Raw genomic sequence first — 5,215 nt, forward strand, 5'->3', positions numbered from 1 at the left:
AGGTTAGAACAATTCATGATTGCTGTCAGGATTCACAGCTGTTACCTGGGCATAAGGTATAGAGTTGAGTTAGGAACTATGGTTAGAACCAGGCATAAATAGACAGTTGGGGCAGTTTCAGTTCATGTGACTCAGGGATCAGGCAAGAATGCCTGTAAACATGTGTATACACACAAAGTTAAGCTCCTTCAAACCAGAACAGAGACCAGGCAGTTCTACAACTTGTGCGTGTCATAGGATGACTGGCAGAGTATTAAGGCTATATGTGAACCTTTGAAAGAGGCATGGGTATTGCTCCTATCTTCATATTAGAAGACAATTAATATTGAAAATCATGAATTTTCCTAACATTCTATGTGATAATGGTTCCCATCATACAAAGGATTTTTTTCCTCTTTTCTTTACAAAATTTACCACAGAATTCATTTGAATTATATATAGATTTGTAAAGTATAGTTAAACAACTTTTCAACAATAATCCTCTGTTTTGAACCTTGATAGATCTTTGTAATTTTCTTGTAATACTTGCATTATGACATCTAATAAAGTTACTAGTTTATCAATTTGGTCTACAAAAACATTGTTATATGAGCTCCATGAGAACAAGAATTTGTTTAGTTATTATAAAGCAAAATACATTTATAAACACACAAATATATGTGTTGATAAATTTTCATAAAATTTTAGACAATATTATAAATTTGTAACCACAAACAATTTTATCACCAAGAAAAAGCAACTATTAAAATGGTAATGGAATGTACTGTAGTCTTCTTCAAAGTGTAACTATGCTATTTTGTAGCTCTCTTCTTTTATTGGATAATGTATCTTGAACCTGTAGCAATGATGTATGACAAGAAATTAATGCATTAGTCCTGCATTGCATGTTCACGAGGGGTTGGAGCAGAAATGACACTGTGGGGCTGCACATCTGGGCAGCAAGGGAAAGTGGGTGTAGGAGCAGAAGTGGCCAGCTAGAGCCGGGAGCTTGGCGATGGCCGAGCTTGCTGGTAGCACTGGTGGTTTGGTAGGTGGGTTCAGGCTTGTGGGGATGAGGGTGGGGGTAGCTGCGGTCTTGATCCTGCATGATCAGGTGAACAACTGCATCATCGGAGAGACACTCGCACTCAAGCTCACGATCGCAGAGCCCAGTAACAAACCAGAAGCAGTAGAAGTAACATTGGCAGATTTCGATGGAGTCCTTTATCATATTTAAAATCCTAATCCTGATGGTCAGTATTTCTTTGAACTTCTACAAGGAATTTCAGGCACATGGTGCTGATGAGTTATTAAAGAGGGTGTATGGGAGTGTCTTGGTAAATCTTGAATGAGGATACAATGTCTTTTTGCCAAATGACCTTGAAAATCTGCCAGCATCCAAGGGTTCCATTGTTTATCGGCTGGCAAGTTGAAATGAAATTGTTTTTGTCTCGGGGCACCTGGGTGGTTCAGTAGGTTAAAGCCCCTGCCTTCGGCTCAGGTCATGATCCCAGGGTCCTGGGATCGAGCCCCGCATCTGGCTCTCTGCTCAGCAGGGAGCCTGCTTCCCTTCCTCTCTCTCTGCCTACTTGTGATCTCTGTCAAATAAATAAATAAAATCTTAAAAAAAAAAGAAAGAAATTGTTTTTGTCTCTGTCTTGGAGAGATTCTTGAATTCCAATAAAAGGGCAAGGAAGGAGGGAACAGGGAAGTTATCTATTATAGGGATGATGAGACCATGTATGGTGAGTGTATAAAAGACAGAGTCACAGTAGTCTTCAGCACAATGCTTACGGATGACCATAGTGTGGTCATTGGAAAAGTGTTTGTGTTGGAGTTCAAAGAAGGACACAGAGCCAGCACCACAGCCCCTCACGTCCTCTTTAGTCACAGGGAACCTCCTCTGGGACTGAAAGACATCAGTGATGCCATGGGCAACAATATTGGCTATGTTCCCTTTGGGCCGTTCCCTTGCCACACCAGTGCCAGTGGAGACAATGCCATCAACCTGATCCACACATTTCAGGACTATCTGCACTACCACATCAAGTGCTCTGAGACCTATGTGCACACACATATTTGGGCAAAAACATCTGACCTCAAAGTGCTGAACAGTGCATGCCCAGATGCTGAGAAAAAAGAAATGAAAATAATCACGGGGAAGACATTTTCATCCTACTAACTCTTGGGAACAGTAGTAGGAGGCAGCTGGTACCTGAAGGCTGCAATACTTGCTGCTGGATAATCTTAGCTTTTCATGTTGCACCTCTTCGGGTTCTTATGGGATTCTCTGTCTTGGTTCCATTTTGTACCCATTTGGAAAATAATTTGCAGAAACAAGCAAGAATTTCCTTGTTCTCAAGAATTAAAAAAGAATTTCACTTGATCAACTTCATTCCTTTTCTTTACTTTTCCTCCTTCCTCTTCCCTCCCTTCCCCCCTCTTTTCCAAGTTGTTTTGCTTGGCAATATGTTACTACTAATGAGTTGCTGGATAATGCAATTTTAACTGGTTTTCTCCTGAGTACTTGAGTTTGACTCCTATATCTAAGGAAATTTTGTTGAGGTCATTAGTAAAGAAGATCTTTCTATCTTAAAAAGAAGTAATGAGTTAAGACAAAATCTTTAATGAAACTTATATGCACGTGAATATATAAAATGACATATAGACATATATCATCTCTATACTTAATTTCATACACATGTACATATACATAAAACAGTGGAGTTTCATTATGATTTCATAACTTCTCACGGAAAGAGCTAAAAGCAAAGAAAGTAACAACATGTATAGTATAACTGGGGAAAGATCACAAGCTAAAACCACAGATTCTGAAAGCTTAGGATCAAATTGAAGGACAGTTTCATGATCTGTCACATTTTTGTAAAATAAAGACATGCAGAATTTTGGGAAAGAGCAGCTTTAATTGTTAGTGCCCCTTAAATCATACAAATGATACTTGGGAGTATGGAAATCAAAGTAAGAAGAGGGCATCACTTTGTTGGTGACAAATGCATTAAATGCACAAAAACCAGTATGCTTAAATGTATGCTATTTTTAAACTGTTCGGTCTGTTATCTAAGAGAAATGACTTGGAAGCAAGGCTAAACACATTGGAAATGCTATAAGGAGATACCTGAGTTTCAGCTTTGCAGATGTTAAACAATGTCAGTAATGGCAGGTGAACCATAAATTATCCAAGTGCTTATTGTGTTTCAGTGGTATTAAATGGATTGTGAAACCAAGAGAAAAAAATTTTACTTTTTCTAATGTCAGTTTCTATTCAATGAAGTAGGGACTCAGTGCACATCATTGTAGAGTACTAAGTCCGAGACATGAATGAGACCTATGAAAGTTATAAGCAATGCTTTAAAAACCTACATAGAGGAACAACTAATTAGGAGTTTGATATGAAAGCCAAAAACTGATGCCCTTTAAATTAGATAATTGGTTTTTCTGAATAAAGCAGAAGAAATGAAACAGAAAAAAATATATGCATATTTGACTTTATGATGGAATGAAATTGCTGTGAAATAAAGGACTGCTTGAATCTGTAGACTGAGTTCTCTCACCGGGTGCCAGGAAAAAAATGAACAAGAATGATCCCTAGATGCCGAAACTTGATGAATTTGTCAGAGTACATGTATAAAAAAGTCCCACAGGCATCCAAGGGGAATGAAAAATGCAGGCAATCAAGAATTTACCTTTTTTTTTTTTTTTGGATTTGTTTTATTTTTTTCTCATGGTTAGACTATGGTTGTGTTTCCGCTAGGACTATAGGGTTAACACACATTTTATCACATAATATCAGGGGAATGTGCTGTCAGTATGCTTTATCACTGTTGATGTTCATCTTGACCACCTGGTTGAAATAATGTTTGTCAGATTTCTCCAGCAAAAGTTACTCTATTTGTCCTCTTTCCCATAGTGTGTTCTGGAAATCAATCTCTGTGTGCAGTCCACACTTAAAAAGAATGAGGAATTACACTTCCTTTCCTTAAGGATGGAGTATCTACAAAAAAAATATTCAGAATTCTTCTCCATGCTAGATTTTTCTCCTTTCTCCCATTTATTTATTTACTTAGTTAGTTAGTTATTGGTTTATATAAGTATGGACTCATGGATACTTATCCTACATCTTTGTTATAATTCAATGTTATTTTTTGTTGTTATTGCTTGAATTTTTCCAGCTTGGCCAACTTAGCTCTTTTAGTTGATTCCTGGCCTTTTCACATTATTGTGGTTCATTTGTTTGTTTAGCACTGTCTAACTTTCTAGCACATAAGATGTTCCAAATTTGTCATGTGTATTTCCTGTTCTGGTCCTACAATCAGCCATTTCCCTGAAAAAACCTGGTTTCTGATGTTGGAGAATAGTGTTAGAAATTAAAATCTAGGGTGCTAAGTGTGATTATTACAACTATAAAGTCTAGGTCCCCTCAGCTAATAGAGCAAGGAAATATATGTTTAGTTACCCATCTCTTACTCTATTCCATACCATATAAAAGATTCTAGCCTCCTCTCATGATTGATCTGTAACCTTTTTACTACAATAATAAGAAATATGGCACCTATCATTCATCACTCATTAATTCGATTGTTTAGTTCCTAGATATGGTGTAGATTGGTTTCAGATTCCATTAATTTTCAAACTTATGTAGGGCACTTCCTTATTTTCCATCTCTTTAAGTGAGGTTTTATAAATTTAGATCCTTCTGTCATATTCTGCATTTCATCTGAGATTTCCCAACCTCTTTGATGATTTTTTTTTAATTGTTTCATTCATTAGGATGTGAAGTTCTATAATTTTGATGATCATTGGTATCATGTATTTACTATTACAATGTCATACAGAATGAACCCATCACTTTCAAATTTAACTGCATGTTATGAGTTTATTAAACTAGCATTTATTAAGAGGAGCACATTAGGCCAAATAATGAGCCATTGTTCAACAAGAGCTTGCAAAAGAAATTTATGTAGAGAAGTTTATTTTTCATAGGTCTTTCAGTTTCTGCCTGTCTGAGAGAGTATTTTTCCTTACCATTTGAAGGATAATTTCACTGGATACAGAACTCTTGGCTGGTTGGGTTGTTTTTTTGTTTGCTTGTTTTTTTTTTTTTTTTTTTCTCTCACACCACTTCTTGCTTACATGGTTTTTAAAGAGCAGGTTCTTGTAATTCTTTCTGTTCCTCCTCAGGTAATGTTCCCACCCCTGCTCCAAATTCTTTTGAATT

The 5,215-nt window shown here is 36.7% G+C and overlaps 1 pseudogene across 1 annotated transcript; it reads left to right on the forward strand.

Moving 5' to 3' along the window:
* The first annotated feature begins 994 nt into the window (after positions 1 to 994).
* Positions 995 to 2,161, forward strand: LOC308337469 (actin-related protein 2/3 complex subunit 2-like; annotated as a pseudogene). The gene is made up of 2 exons: positions 995 to 1,407; positions 1,614 to 2,161. The product of its transcript is annotated as an actin-related protein 2/3 complex subunit 2-like (transcript).
* The last annotated feature ends 3,054 nt before the right edge of the window (positions 2,162 to 5,215 follow it).

The sequence above is a fragment of the Martes martes genome (assembly GCF_963455335.1).
Source record: "Martes martes genome assembly, chromosome: X".
Taxonomy (NCBI): domain Eukaryota; kingdom Metazoa; phylum Chordata; class Mammalia; order Carnivora; family Mustelidae; genus Martes; species Martes martes.